Here is a 16,742-nt window from a genome sequence, read left to right as displayed (position 1 = left end):
TAACCGCTCCCTATAACTCCTCCCATTGCACCATATAACCGCTCCCTATAACTCCTCCTAATGCTCAATATAACCACTCCCTATAACCCTTCTATTGCTCCATATAACAACTCCCTATAACGCCTCCTATATCTGCATATAACCGCTCCTTATAGCTCCTCCTATCACTTCCTATAACTGTTCCTATTGCTCATTATAACTCCTATTACCCAATACAACTTCTCGCTTATAACTCCTATTATTGCTCCATATAACCTCTTCCAATAGTTCCTCCTATTGTTTAAATGAAACGCTAACATGCCCTATGTGAATGTTTTAGGGTACATGTAGCAGCTTCATATCAGTCAGAGCGACACTCCCATTAGCTTCCATGTTCCCCAGTAACTGAGATAGAATAGCCTAACAGCTTCCCCTGGCTGCCACATCCTCATTGCAGTCGTGCTGAATTTCACACTGTTATCGCTTCAGGCCGTCAGCACCGCTGTGACCAGGAGGAAGTATGCGATGGCAGACTCACAGGCAGCCGGGATATAAAATCCCGAAAGAGAAAGCAGTGGTACTGGGGTGGAATGAAGGTGTGCGTCCTCTTAAACCAGGTAAGAGGGCACTGCTCAAACCCTTTCCAAAAAGATTTCTGGAGTGAGAACAGAAAGAGACGTCATTTATTTAATTTATTTTAATAGCTGCAAGAATGGACCTCAAAAATTCAGGCTTTGTTCAACTTTGGAGGATATGAAGCAAAGATTGAAGCACTGAGTGCTCATTTGCATGTCAGTACCCAGAATCCCTGGCTGCAGTGGAAGCATTGTATGCTAAGGGATAATGGGGAACGGCGCGGTCGTGGACCTGTTTGAGACGTGTGAATGTGCTCACAAGGGGTATTTTTATTAAAGTTGGAGAATAGTTATGTGTGCAGTACGTGAGGAAGATTTACACAGATGTTGCACTGCAAGAGCAGGAATTGAGTGAGGCTTCTGCTAAAAAGGAAGTATCACTTTGGGTCTGTAAAAAACAAACTGGGGCACTGTTGCTCTGTAAATAAAAAGTACTGGTATTGTAGGTTTGTAAATAGAAAGGTCCCCTTACCTGTCCCGCCGTACCGTCACACTTCAGCTGTCCCCCGTACCGTCACACTTCAGCCGTCCCCCGTACCGTCACACTTCAGCCGTCCCCCGTACCGTCACACTTCAGCCGTCCCCCGTACCGTCACACTTCAGCCGTCCCCCGTACCGTCACACTTCAGCCGTCCCCCGTACCATCAAACTTCAGCCGTCCCCCGTACCGTCACACTTCAGCCGTCCCCCGTACCGTCACACTTCAGCCGTCCCGCCGTACCGTCACACTTCAGCCGTCCCCCGTACCATCACACTTCAGCCGTACCGCCGTACCGTCACACTTCAGCCGTCCCCCGTACCATCACACTTCAGCCGTCCCCCGTACCGTCACACTTCAGCCGTCCCCCGTACCGTCACACTTCAGCCGTCCCCCGTACCATCACACTTCAGCCGTCCCCCGTACCGTCACACTTCAGCCGTCCCCCGTACCGTCACACTTCAGCCGTCCCGCCGTACCGTCACACTTCAGCCGTCCCCCGTACCATCACACTTCAGCCGTACCGCCGTACCGTCACACTTCAGCCGTCCCCCGTACCATCACACTTCAGCCGTCCCATCACACTTCAGCCGTCCCGCCGTACCGTCACACTTCAGCCGTCCCCCGTACCGTCACACTTCAGCCGTCCCGCCGTACCGTCACACTTCAGCCGTCCCGCCGTACCGTCACACTTCAGCCGTCCCCCGTACCGTCACACTTCAGCCGTCCCCCGTACCGTCACACTTCAGCCATCCTCCGTACCGTCACACTTCAGCCGTCCCGCCGTACCGTCACACTTCAGCCGTCCCCCGTACCGTCACACTTCAGCCGTCCCCCGTACCGTCACACTTCAGCCGTCCCCCGTACCGTCACACTTCAGCCGTCCCCAGTACCGTCACACTTCAGCCGTCCGCCGTACCGTCACACTTCAGCCGTCCCCCGTACCGTCACACTTCAGCCGTCCCCCGTACCGTCACACTTCAGCCGTCCCGCCGTACCGTCACACTTCAGCCGTCCCCCGTACCGTCACACTTCAGCCGTCCCCCGTACCGTCACACTTCAGCCGTTCCCCGTACCGTCACACTTCAGCCGTCCCCCCGTACCGTCACACTTCAGCCGTCCCGCCGTACCGTCACACTTCAGCCGTCCCCCGTACCGTCACACTTCAGCCGTCCCGCCGTACCGTTACACTTCAGCCGTCCCGCCGTACCGTCACACTTCAGCCGTCCCGCTGTACCGTCACACTTCAGCCGTCCCCCGTACCGTCACACTTCAGCCGTTCCCCGTACCGTCACACTTCAGCCGTCCCCCCGTACCGTCACACTTCAGCCGTCCCGCCGTACCGTCACACTTCAGCCGTCCCCCGTACCGTCACACTTCAGCCGTTCCGCCGTACCGTTACACTTCAGCCGTCCCGCCGTACCGTCACACTTCAGCCGTCCCGCTGTACCGTCACACTTCAGCCGTCCCCCGTACCGTCACACTTCAGCCGTCCCCCGTACCGTCACACTTCAGCCGTCCCCCCGTACCGTCACACTTCAGCCGTCCCGCCGTACCGTCACACTTCAGCTGTCCCGCCGTACCATCACACTTCAGCCGTCCCCCGTACGTCACACTTCAGCCGTCCCGCCGTACCGTCACACTTCAGCCGTCTCCCGTACCGTCACACTTCAGCCGTCCCGCCGTACCGTCACACTTCAGCCGTCCCCCGTACCGTCACACTTCAGCCGTCCCCCGTACCGTCACACTTCAGCCGTCCCCCGTACCGTCACACTTCAGCCGTCCCCCGTACCGTCACACTTCAGCCGTCCCGCCGTACCGTCACACTTCAGCCGTCCCCCGTACCGTCACACTTCAGCCGTCCCCCGTACCGTTACACTTCAGCCGTCCCGCCGTACCGTCACACTTCAGCCGTCCCCCGTACCGTCACACTTCAGCCGTCCCGCCGTACCGTTACACTTCAGCCGTCCCGCCGTACCGTCACACTTCAGCCGTCCCGCTGTACCGTCACACTTCAGCCGTCCCCCGTACCGTCACACTTCAGCCGTTCCCCGTACCGTCACACTTCAGCCGTCCCCCCGTACCGTCACACTTCAGCCGTCCCGCCGTACCGTCACACTTCAGCCGTCCCCCGTACCGTCACACTTCAGCCGTCCCGCCGTACCGTTACACTTCAGCCGTCCCGCCGTACCGTCACACTTCAGCCGTCCCGCTGTACCGTCACACTTCAGCCGTCCCCCGTACCGTCACACTTCAGCCGTCCCCCGTACCGTCACACTTCAGCCGTCCCCCCGTACCGTCACACTTCAGCCGTCCCGCCGTACCGTCACACTTCAGCTGTCCCGCCGTACCATCACACTTCAGCCGTCCCCCGTACGTCACACTTCAGCCGTCCCGCCGTACCGTCACACTTCAGCCGTCTCCCGTACCGTCACACTTCAGCCGTCCCGCCGTACCGTCACACTTCAGCCGTCCCCCGTACCGTCACACTTCAGCCGTCCCCCGTACCGTCACACTTCAGCCGTCCCCCGTACCGTCACACTTCAGCCGTCCCCCGTACCGTCACACTTCAGCCGTCCCGCCGTACCGTCACACTTCAGCCGTCCCCCGTACCGTCACACTTCAGCCGTCCCCCGTACCGTCACACTTCAGCCGTCCCGCCGTACCGTCACACTTCAGCCGTCCCCCGTACCGTCACACTTCAGCCGTCCCCCGTACCGTCACACTTCAGCCGTCCCCCGTACCGTCACACTTCAGCCGTCCCGCCGTACCGTCACACTTCAGCCGTCCCGCCGTACCGTCACACTTCAGCCGTCCCCCGTACCGTCACACTTCAGCCGTCCCCCGTACCGTCACACTTCAGCCGTCCCGCCGTACCGTCACACTTCAGCCGTCCCCCGTACCGTCACACTTCAGCCGTCCCGCCGTACCGTCACACTTCAGCCGTCCCCCGTACCGTCACACTTCAGCCGTCCCGCCCTTACCGTCACACTTCAGCCGTCCCGCCGTACCGTCACACTTCAGCCGTCCCGCCGTACCGTCACACTTCAGCCGTCCCGCCGTACCGTCACACTTCAGCCGTCCCGCCGTACCGTCACACTTCAGCCGTCCCCCGTACCGTCACACTTCAGCCGTCCCCCGTACCGTCACACTTCAGCCGTCCCCCGTACCGTCACACTTCAGCCGTCCCCCGTACCGTCACACTTCAGCCGTCCCCCGTACCGTCACACTTCAGCCGTCCCGCCGTACCGTCACACTTCAGCCGTCCCGCCGTACCGTCACACTTCAGCCGTCCCCCCGTACCGTCACACTTCAGCCGTCCCGCCGTACCGTCACACTTCAGCCGTCCCCCGTACCGTCACACTTCAGCCGTCCCCCGTACCGTCACACTTCAGCCGTCCCGCCGTACCGTCACACTTCAGCCGTCCCGCCGTACCGTCACACTTCAGCCGTCCCGCCGTACCGTCACACTTCAGCCGTCCCCCCGTACCGTCACACTTCAGCCGTCCCCCGTACCGTCACACTTCAGCCGTCCCCCGTACCGTCACACTTCAGCCGTCCCCCGTACCGTCACACTTCAGCCGTCCCGCCGTACCGTCACACTTCAGCCGTCCCCCCGTACCGTCACACTTCAGCCGTCCCCCCGTACCGTCACACTTCAGCCGTCCCCCGTACCGTCACACTTCAGCCGTCCCGCCGTACCGTCACACTTCAGCCGTCCCCCGTACCGTCACACTTCAGCCGTCCCCCGTACCGTCACACTTCAGCCGTCCCCCGTACCGTCACACTTCAGCCGTCCCCCGTACCGTCACACTTCAGCCGTCCCCCGTACCGTCACACTTCAGCCGTCCCGCCGTACCGTCACACTTCAGCCGTCCCCCCGTACCGTCACACTTCAGCCGTCCCCCCGTACCGTCACACTTCAGCCGTCCCCCGTACCGTCACACTTCAGCCGTCCCGCCGTACCGTCACACTTCAGCCGTCCCCCGTACCGTCACACTTCAGCCGTCCCCCGTACCGTCACACTTCAGCCGTCCCCCGTACCGTCACACTTCAGCCGTCCCCCGTACCGTCACACTTCAGCCGTCCCGCCGTACCGTCACACTTCAGCCGTCCCCCGTACCGTCACACTTCAGCCGTCCCCCGTACCGTCACACTTCAGCCGTCCCCCGTACCGTCACACTTCAGCCGTCCCGCCGTACCGTCACACTTCAGCCGTCCCCCGTACCGTCACACTTCAGCCGTCCCCCCGTACCGTCACACTTCAGCCGTCCCCCGTACCGTCACACTTCAGCCGTCCCCCCGTACCGTCACACTTCAGCCGTCCCCCCGTACCGTCACACTTCAGCCGTCCCCCGTACCGTCACACTTCAGCCGTCCCCCGTACCGTCACACTTCAGCCGTCCCCCGTACCGTCACACTTCAGCCGTCCCGCCGTACCGTCACACTTCAGCCGTCCCCCGTACCGTCACACTTCAGCCGTCCCCCGTACCGTCACACTTCAGCCGTCCCCCGTACCGTCACACTTCAGCCGTCCCGCCGTACCGTCACACTTCAGCCGTCCCCCGTACCGTCACACTTCAGCCGTCCCCCCGTACCGTCACACTTCAGCCGTCCCCCGTACCGTCACACTTCAGCCGTCCCCCCGTACCGTCACACTTCAGCCGTCCCCCCGTACCGTCACACTTCAGCCGTCCCCCGTACCGTCACACTTCAGCCGTCCCCCCGTACCGTCACACTTCAGCCGTCCCCCGTACCGTCACACTTCAGCCGTCCCCCCGTACCGTCACACTTCAGCCGTCCCCCGTACCGTCACACTTCAGCCGTCCCCCGTACCGTCACACTTCAGCCGTCCCCCCGTACCGTCACACTTCAGCCGTCCCCCCGTACCGTCACACTTCAGCCGTCCCGCCGTACCGTCACACTTCAGCCGTCCCCCGTACCTTCACACTTCAGCCGTCCCCCGTACCGTCACACTTCAGCCGTCCCCCGTACCGTCACACTTCAGCCGTCCCCCGTACCGTCACACTTCAGCCGTCCCGCCGTACCGTCACACTTCAGCCGTCCCCCGTACCGTCACACTTCAGCCGTCCCCCGTACCGTCACACTACAGCCGTCCCCCGTACCGTCACACTTCAGCCGTCCCCCGTACCGTCACACTTCAGCCGTCCCCCGTACCGTCACACTTCAGCCGTCCCCCCGTACCGTCACACTTCAGCCGTCCCGCCGTACCGTCACACTTCAGCCGTCCCCCGTACCGTCACACTTCAGCCGTCCCCCGTACCGTCACACTTCAGCCGTCACCCGTACCGTCACACCGTCCCCCGTACCGTCACACTTCAGCCGTCCCCCCGTACCGTCACACTTCAGCCGTCCCCCGTACCGTCACACTTCAGCCGTCCCCCCGTACCGTCACACTTCAGCCGTCCCCCGTACCGTCACACTTCAGCCGTCCCGCCGTACCGTCACACTTCAGCCGTCCCCCCGTACCGTCACACTTCAGCCGTCCCCCCGTACCGTCACACTTCAGCCGTCCCCCGTACCGTCACACTTCAGCCGTCCCGCCGTACCGTCACACTTCAGCCGTCCCCCGTACCGTCACACTTCAGCCGTCCCCCGTACCGTCACACTTCAGCCGTCCCCCGTACCGTCACACTTCAGCCGTCCCCCGTACCGTCACACTTCAGCCGTCCCCCGTACCGTCACACTTCAGCCGTCCCGCCGTACCGTCACACTTCAGCCGTCCCCCCGTACCGTCACACTTCAGCCGTCCCCCCGTACCGTCACACTTCAGCCGTCCCCCGTACCGTCACACTTCAGCCGTCCCGCCGTACCGTCACACTTCAGCCGTCCCCCGTACCGTCACACTTCAGCCGTCCCCCGTACCGTCACACTTCAGCCGTCCCCCGTACCGTCACACTTCAGCCGTCCCCCGTACCGTCACACTTCAGCCGTCCCGCCGTACCGTCACACTTCAGCCGTCCCCCGTACCGTCACACTTCAGCCGTCCCCCGTACCGTCACACTTCAGCCGTCCCCCGTACCGTCACACTTCAGCCGTCCCGCCGTACCGTCACACTTCAGCCGTCCCCCGTACCGTCACACTTCAGCCGTCCCCCCGTACCGTCACACTTCAGCCGTCCCCCGTACCGTCACACTTCAGCCGTCCCCCCGTACCGTCACACTTCAGCCGTCCCCCCGTACCGTCACACTTCAGCCGTCCCCCGTACCGTCACACTTCAGCCGTCCCCCGTACCGTCACACTTCAGCCGTCCCCCGTACCGTCACACTTCAGCCGTCCCGCCGTACCGTCACACTTCAGCCGTCCCCCGTACCGTCACACTTCAGCCGTCCCCCGTACCGTCACACTTCAGCCGTCCCCCGTACCGTCACACTTCAGCCGTCCCGCCGTACCGTCACACTTCAGCCGTCCCCCGTACCGTCACACTTCAGCCGTCCCCCCGTACCGTCACACTTCAGCCGTCCCCCGTACCGTCACACTTCAGCCGTCCCCCCGTACCGTCACACTTCAGCCGTCCCCCCGTACCGTCACACTTCAGCCGTCCCCCGTACCGTCACACTTCAGCCGTCCCCCCGTACCGTCACACTTCAGCCGTCCCCCGTACCGTCACACTTCAGCCGTCCCCCCGTACCGTCACACTTCAGCCGTCCCCCGTACCGTCACACTTCAGCCGTCCCCCGTACCGTCACACTTCAGCCGTCCCCCCGTACCGTCACACTTCAGCCGTCCCCCCGTACCGTCACACTTCAGCCGTCCCGCCGTACCGTCACACTTCAGCCGTCCCCCGTACCTTCACACTTCAGCCGTCCCCCGTACCGTCACACTTCAGCCGTCCCCCGTACCGTCACACTTCAGCCGTCCCCCGTACCGTCACACTTCAGCCGTCCCGCCGTACCGTCACACTTCAGCCGTCCCCCGTACCGTCACACTTCAGCCGTCCCCCGTACCGTCACACTACAGCCGTCCCCCGTACCGTCACACTTCAGCCGTCCCCCGTACCGTCACACTTCAGCCGTCCCCCGTACCGTCACACTTCAGCCGTCCCCCCGTACCGTCACACTTCAGCCGTCCCGCCGTACCGTCACACTTCAGCCGTCCCCCGTACCGTCACACTTCAGCCGTCCCCCGTACCGTCACACTTCAGCCGTCACCCGTACCGTCACACCGTCCCCCGTACCGTCACACTTCAGCCGTCCCCCCGTACCGTCACACTTCAGCCGTCCCCCGTACCGTCACACTTCAGCCGTCCCCCCGTACCGTCACACTTCAGCCGTCCCCCGTACCGTCACACTTCAGCCGTCCCGCCGTACCGTCACACTTCAGCCGTCCCCCGTACCGTCACACTTCAGCCGTCCCCCCGTACCGTCACACTTCAGCCGTCCCCCGTACCGTCACACTTCAGCCGTCCCCCGTACCGTCACACTTCAGCCGTCCCCCGTACCGTCACACTTCAGCCGTCCCCCGTACCGTCACACTTCAGCCATCCCGCCGTACCGTCACACTTCAGCCGTCCCGCCGTACCGTCACACTTCAGCCGTCCCCCGTACCGTCACACTTCAGCCGTCCCCCGTACCGTCACACTTCAGCCGTCCCCCGTACCGTCACACTTCAGCCGTCCCCCGTACCGTCACACTTCAGCCGTCCCCCGTACCGTCACACTTCAGCCGTCCCCCGTACCGTCACACTTCAGCCGTCCCCCCGCACCGTCACACTTCAGCCGTCCCGCCGTACCGTCACACTTCAGCCGTCCCGCCGTACCGTCACACTTCAGCCGTCCCGCCGTACCGTCACACTTCAGCCGTCCCGCCGTACCGTCACACTTCAGCCGTCCCGCCGTACCGTCACACTTCAGCCGCCCCCCCGTACCGTCACACTTCAGCCGTCCCCCCGTACCTTCACACTTCAGCCGTCCCCCGTACCGTCACACTTCAGCCGTCCCCCGTACCGTCACACTTCAGCCACTTTTAGCTGTGGTATAACCATGTCACCCATATACCGCACCAGTATCTCTTGAATTTTTTACCCCGCACGGAATCCGATATTTGGATGATATATGGTATACACGATAAGGCCACTCATCGGATTACTAATGTTTATGTTCATTAAAGTTCCTAAAAACACTTAGTGTCTGGAATGAAATCCCAAATGACTAGCAGTGATGGAAATGCGATGGGATTGGAAGGTAGAGAGTAGCACTCCTATCCCGAGAGCGCTATTTTATTTAGTTACAGACACCGGGCACTATTATTATGATTAGAAAATTCATACATATTGTAGAGCATATATCTATATTATTGTACAGAATACATATTTAACGTGTTAATGTAAGGCTTACATACGTGTTTTTGTAGAGCTTGCATACGTGTTTTTGTAGAGCTTGCATACGTGTTATTGTAGAGCTTGCATACGTGTTATTGTAGAGCTTGCATACGTGTTATTGTAGAGCTTGCATACGTGTTATTGTAGAGCTTGCATACGTGTTATTGTGGAGCTTGCATACGTGTTATTGTGGAGTGGAGCATGGATACATATGGTATAACCTTTTATAAATTAAACTTCCAAGAGCTTTGCCCGTTTAACTAGTTTAGAACCTCTTGAAACCGGACGCTGTACCCATCATATTGTTGAAGGCACCTCTACCACTGACTAATTGTATTTATAATTATTTACAATTAGAGTGTTATCATAATAACAGTTTTTCTATCATTGTAACTTCCCTGCCAGAATGCCTTAAATGTGGTTAAAACAGCAATACTACTTTCCCCCTTTTTTTCTCGTTTGTATGTGTAAAGCACGTGACAATGTATAATTCTACATTCTTACCTAAACTGGCAAGCGTTTGGAGCTTCTGTTATAAATCTGTCAAAATCCTGATCGTGTGCCTAACATAATGGCCGCCTTACCGTTTCAATCAATCCTTCAGTCAGTGTAACTCAGCAGCTACAATGTATTCTTATACTACTAAGGTAACATTGTCTAGTGTTCCAGTTTGCAGCCCAAACTGCTGGGAACATTGGCAACAAATGATCACAAACAGGAAAGTGTTGCAAATATCTTGCACTGCTTGGTAGGTGGGCTAAACCTGCTATAGAAATCAAAGGAATGGCTTTCCGTATTGAATAAAAAAAAAAAAACGACCAGACCCGGAGCGGCAACATTTTGGGGCGGCAAAAATGTTCGCCCCCATATACATTTGCCGCGCTCTGGGGCCTATTGGGCCTGATGGGAAGGCACTTAGCCGCCCTCCTTCTCCTTTCGAATCGCAGCATCAAATGACGCCGTGGACATCACCAACGTGACGTCACGCTGTGTCTGGTTGTCATGGCGTCATGACATCGCGTTATCATGGCAATGCGACGCCCGCGGCGTCATTTGACGCTGTGATTCAGAAGGAGCCAATATGATTGCAATCGCTGGCGCGTTGCAGTGGTGCATTATGGGAGGAGCTTCCATTGTTGTGAATCAGCCGCGTGCGAGAAGGGGGCGGGGCTACTGCGCTGTTTCACCCACATTATTGAAATGTCCTTGTACGTACACAAGGTACAGACAAAGCCGATGTTATCGCACTCGCTGACAGGTGCAGTAACATTGGCTACATCGGCACCGTGTGTACGTACACAAGGTACAGACAAAGCCGATGTTATCGCACTCGCTGGCAGGTGCAGTAACATTGGCTACATCGGCACCGTGTGTACGTACACAAGGTACAGACAAAGCCGGTGTTATCGCACTCGCTGACAGGTGCAGTAACATTGGCTACATCGGCACCGTGTGTACGTACAAAGACATTTCAATAATGTTAGTGACAGTAAAAAAAAAAAAGGAGCTGCGGGATTCAGACCAAAAAAACACATTTAATTAAAAAAAAAACACACTAAATGCACGTTTCGCTGCCAACAGTGCCTGCGACGCGGGGTTAATGAGGAGACATGCAGTGTGTGTTCCATTCTCAGCTCCTACAGCGGGATTACTGTCTCTTATGTTACTACCCACATGGCACTGTCCAGTAGGGGCGGGACTTGACTGCATCTGGGTTTCTCATTGGCTGCGGTTGTGCTGGGGGTGTCGGCTGCCAGCGTGCTTATTCGTTCTTTGATCTGAGGGGGCGTGTCCTTGCAGCAGGACATGTGTATGGGTTGTGTGCGCAGACTGCTCAGTGACAGTGCACGGGGCAGCATGTCCACTGTCTGCAGCCACCGACACCCGGACTCTGGGACCATCACAAGGAGGTGGGTGAAACTCCCCTGCTGTCATGTCAGATCTCCAGGCTAAGGGCAAGTTGACACCTGCAGGAGTAACTTAGGCTTTGGAACTTCTGCTTTTAAAGTGGTTGAACATGTTTCAGCCCCAGTGACCGCTCTCCTTGTGAAGTTGGGCAAGTCACTATGTAACTGTGCCCAGACACCAACATTAGATTGGCAAAGAGGGGTGGGGGGCCGTGTTGGTCCTCTCTTCCATGTAGTAACACAGGAGGGAGCGGGAGGAGGGGGTGTGATACCTTTTATTGAACCAACAAGTAGTTGATATGTTACAAGCTCTCAGGGTCCTTCATTGGGTAACATTAGATTGTAAGCTCTTCAGGGCAGGCCTGAATGTGCCTAAAAAAATATCTATTTACTGTGCTCCGTACAGTGTCAGCGCTATATACATATATTATGATGCAGGGTCTTATTCAAAGGTTTTGGTCTCTTTCTTATGAGGTTGTTTATTAAAGTGCATAATTAACCTCAGATAAATTAAATAAACTTAAACCATTGACATTTTCTATGTCTGTAGCCACAAGATGGCAATAAGTAGCTCAATAGAGCATACTACTAATAATAGACGTGAACATTTGCCTTCTTGTAATAATCTTTAATCCGATCTGGTATTTCAGTGGGTTACAGGTGAATGAAAACTGGCCTCACACAGAAACAATCTTTAAGAGGGATCAGAGTGTATAGAGATACTTAGGATCACTATACAGTGCAGCATGATAATTATCAGGAACTGGAGGTGCATAGAGAGAATCTGCATCAGACTCTGTGCATTGTATAGCACAGTATGTTAATTAATATGTGGTGGAAGTTTATAGAGGTACTCATTATCATTAAATAGTGCAGAATGTACATTATATGGGGTTGGAAGTCTATGGAGAAATCCAGCATCATTATACAGCGGAACATGTACATTATCAGCTGCTGGAGGTGCATAGAGATCCTCAATCATTGTGCAGCACAGTATGTTCACTCTCTATCTATCTCACATATCGATCCCCAGGGTCTCTCACGTCTGCAGTGCGGTCCCAGGACTGCCACTGTCTCGTGAGACTGTTATGTTCAATGTCAGCTAGACACCTTAAATGCATGATGTCAACAACTGAGTTACTCATAATCCCACCTACTGTAAATGAAGCTCTATTATGCCCATGGTGTAACACTGCAATCTATCCATTTCACCAAGCCCGTGGTTGTCGGGTTTGGCCCTTTCTTCCCTCACCCTATTCTTATTGTTAACTGTTACCGCTTCTTTCTTGGAAACAACTTTTTCTGTTTCACTACTTTTTAAAATGTTAATGCATGCCCTGATTTTCTCCCGCCTGGACTACTGTAACATTCTCCTTTGCTGTCCTCCATGCCTCGTAGCTTTTTAGCCTTCAATCAATTCAAAATGCTGTTGCAAGGATAACCTTAGTGTCATCTCAATCAGTCTTTGCTTCTCTCCTTCTGACAACTTGCTGTTGGCTTCCTATTAAACGCTGTATACAGCTATAAAATCCTCTCGTTCAAGACTTTCCACTGTTCTGCCCTCTCTCTATATCTCAGCTTTAATTTCTTCCTATACCCCTGCTCGTTCTCTACACTGCACAGGTCTTCTCTCTACCTCAGCTGTCTCTCACCTACAGTACAACCCTTCTCACATGCTGCCCCGTATCTCCGGATCTACCTCTCAATGGCCCTTAATCTATAAGCTGCAATAGTGTGGATCCAGTGCTATTGTATGTGTAGCCCTTTTTCTGAACCATCCCAAAGGAACTACTGGTCACTGTACAACACCTGCGGATCCAGCAGATCTGAGCCTCCGCTAGCTGGGAGCCTGGGGTAACACTCATACACTTACGTAGCGCAGCGCCTCCACTTACCCAGGATCCCCGTGATGTGAGATTCCCCTGGGCAAGAAATACAACAACACAACCAGTTTTACTATAAGATAATGCACGATACCTTATCACTCTATCTTATAGCAATATAACCCAACACATATAACCTTATACTATAACGGTATAACCTTAGTGGCTACCCACTCATCAGGAGTAACGTCTCCGTCCCCTCACCGCGTGCCCCACACACCGTGTCCATATATATTAAAGTGATGGTATAGGCTCAGTTCTTTAACCACTCGCTCAGTGTTCCTAAAGAGTTAGCAGCTTCATTATATACGCCAGGCTTTTCTTGCAGTTGCTTTAGCTGACAGAAATATTGGGTGATCTGCTGCTCCCGCTCTGTCTCCTGTTGATCATATTCGTCATCAAAGGGAGCGGTCTTTTCTGTTCGTGCCGAGTTCAGGCACCCCCACCATTCTTGGGGTGTTTTGTGGGTGTGACTCGGTTCGGGTTCCCCGTAAGAGATGTCTTCCTCTTTATTGGACTGGAAGGGCCACTCTTCCGTGGGGTAGGGTTCATTACAGGAACGCTGCATCTTGTCCTCCATTTTTAGGCTATCAGGTGTAATTTTCTTCCTGAACTCAGGAGGCGCTATTGCAGCTGTTGCCACTGTATTTGCTAGAAGCCCCAATTGTGGTAGTCCTACAGATGGGCATATTTTGCTTGTAGAGGTCGTAGCTCTCAGAGGCATCTCTGTAGACTTTTCTTTCTTGGGTAAATTTTACAATATCAGCAGTACTGTGCATGCATTTTCTCTCATCAGGTATACAAGGTATACAAGTTGTGCAGTTGCTAGGTAAAAAAGTGTATTTGCTATAAATAAATTCAGTCATATTGCAGTTCATATGCGATATATATATAACTCAAAGAAAACCGCACAAATATTGAATTGCATTTACACCATTGCTTTACACCATTTTCTTGCAGGGTGCAATCTCCCCGCAAAAAGCATTAAAAAAAATTCACATAAAAATCTCCGGTCCTTTTTAACTACAAAGACACCTCTTATCCCACTTCTAACACCATATGTAGACGGACGTTCACAGAGGTACACAATTTGGAGACGTTTATAATGTGAAATTATAATAAGGCTTTATTGTGCCTTTTCCTTTTCATCAGGAAATCCATCCAAACACAGGGGGGGAACAAAGCTTCTATTCACTTGGGAGTATTTCTAGTGAAACACTATGCAATAATTCACATCTCCCTTAGTCAAGCATTTCTCGCAGCCCAAAACATATAGCATGAAATAAGCAGATATAAGCAGTCTCTTAATAATAAAAGTCTTATCTGTTTCTTGGAGGGAAAATCTTCTCACTTCCTGGTTCAGCTTCAGGTGTAGTAGTTTTCCCTGTGTCTTGAAATCAGCTCTGCTGGGCAGAACTCAAGACTGGTCAGCTCCAGAGATCTGGGTTTCTTTTGGTCAGTCTCTCCTGGGACTCAAGAACCTCTGCTCTGTCTCTCCAAAGATCAGCTCTCAGTCAGAGCTAAGGAGAGTCACTTCCTGTCTGAACAGACAGGTTTTTGTGAACAATCTAATCAGGCATGTGGTATTTAGTAATTAACTACCACACTGCTAGATTAAAGGCACATTACTGAACAGGGATAAGTCCCCTGTTACAGTGCACTCGCTCAGTGTTCCTAAAGAGTTAAGCCTAAGGCAGGATCAGCGCCTGGTGACCGGTGTTGGTGCACTTGTTGTTATAGTACCTTCCGGTCACGGCGGTGACCGGTACCTCTTCGCAAAGGGTCAGATGAATCAGCGGTCTGTCTCCTGGGTCTCAATGTCCAGCCGTCTGGTCCCAGACGACTCGCCAGCAACCTGCTCCGCACGCTTGTCTCTTTGTCCCTAGCTGTCCACACAGTAAGGGGTGATGCTCGCTCTCACTATAGGCCATCCCTGCAGCACAGCAACCTATGGTGACTTCAGGGAACACTCCTAGGGGCCTACGGGGTAGCCTGTCCTATGCAGGTGGGTCACTCACCCCCTGCGCCCACACTACCTCTCCCTTCACCTCCCGGATCCCCTCTGACTACTCAACCTAAACCTGCAGCAACCGCACTGCACACACACTGAACCTGCAGCAACCCACTGCACTCACTCGGTACCTGCAGCTACACTGCACTGCACACACACTGTGCCTACTTGTCAGCGCTCACAGCACTACCAGCCGTGACACTGACAAGACTGCACACTCACACCTAAGGGCAGGGTCCCTAACCTAGGGGCCGTCCCTCAGTACTTACCCCCTACCCTGGTGGGGATTGGGGCCTGCCTGGGATCTGGGGAACTACCTTACCTGGTGTAGGAGCCACTTGCTCCCTACACCCTTCCTTCCCCTTCCTGCTCCCAGTTCCAACTGCCAAACGTGGTCCCCGCAACATTGTAGCCTTCCTCCCCAGGAGAAGCTGCAAAACCCTATTTGCTGGCTGGGTGCACGTGATGTGGGTGAAAGGGCAATCCCCAGAGGCTGCTGGGAATTGTAGTCCACTCAGGACCTCTTTAGCATTGGGACCGCGTGCGCTACCCTTACTGCGCCTGCGCGACCAATGCGCACGCTGGCGCAACCTGTCATGGCGGCCCCCGCTAGCCGGGTACGCCGCAGAGACTCCGGGGACGCGGAGCGCTCCCTGATCCGGCCCCCACCTTTGCGTTGTGCCGGCGGGTCCGTCGCTGCCTCCGGCGGCACCCGCGATCGCTCGGCACGCCACAGATGGGGTCCCTGGAGGCAAAACAAGACCGGGGCTACATATGGAAAGCCCCATTGAAGTCAATGGTGATATCTGGCGCTATCGTACTTTCTACAATAAGGGCCAACATCTGCCTACTCTTTCTAAATTGGAAACCCATATAAAAAACATACCTGTTCAACAAAGCGTTTAAGTATACTGAATGCCAACTACTCATTAAGCTACAGTGTGCTGTTATATATTCCAACCAGTGCACTCACATATACTCCCACTGTTTCTGTTGGTCTCCCTACATGGCGATTAGAGTGTAAGATTTTCGGAGAGAAACTCCTTTCTTCCAATGTTACATGTATGTGTTGATCCCCTCATTCAGCGGTGTAGGACAGTTTGCCGCTGCAGATAACCCGGGAGTCGGAAGGATTCAAGGCCACTTTGGGTAATGCTGATAACTGCAATTTATGGCCTCAACTCCTAACCCCTAAAATTCCTAAACGCTAACCCTAATGTTTCTAACTGGAACACCTTAAACGTAACCCCCCTAATCCAAACTTTAACTCCTAACCATAATATTCCTAACCATAATATTCCTAACCATAATATTCCTAACCATAATATTCCTAACCATAATATTCCTAACCATAATATTCCTAACCATAATATTCCTAACCATAATATTCCTAACCATAATATTCCGAACCTTTACACACATTAAATAAGTTATGGTGGATAAAAAAGTGACAAAAACACTCAGCCGCACAGTGTATAGCACATAACATACCGCTTGTGAGCACACTCA

At 54.9% G+C, this 16,742-nt stretch overlaps 1 protein-coding gene across 2 annotated transcripts in view; it reads left to right on the top strand.

The window, feature by feature from the left end:
• The first annotated feature begins 448 nt into the window (after window positions 1–448).
• Window positions 449–16,742, top strand: part of ITPKC (inositol-trisphosphate 3-kinase C) — a 101,158-nt gene continuing 84,864 nt past the window's right edge. Inside the window, exon 1 of one of the 2 annotated variants that reach the window (XM_075606956.1) lies at window positions 449–596. The gene's annotated coding sequence lies outside the window, so the exon portion shown is untranslated. Of the gene's footprint in view, window positions 597–11,231; window positions 11,343–16,742 lie in introns of those variants that run through there. The other variant, XM_075606955.1, reaches the window with a different exon arrangement.

The sequence above is a fragment of the Ascaphus truei genome, chromosome 7 (assembly GCF_040206685.1).
Source record: "Ascaphus truei isolate aAscTru1 chromosome 7, aAscTru1.hap1, whole genome shotgun sequence".
In the NCBI taxonomy this organism is placed as follows: Eukaryota; Metazoa; Chordata; class Amphibia; order Anura; family Ascaphidae; genus Ascaphus; species Ascaphus truei.
The sequence above is the reverse complement of the archived record's forward strand: the minus strand, read 5'-3'. Positions and strand labels throughout refer to the sequence as shown.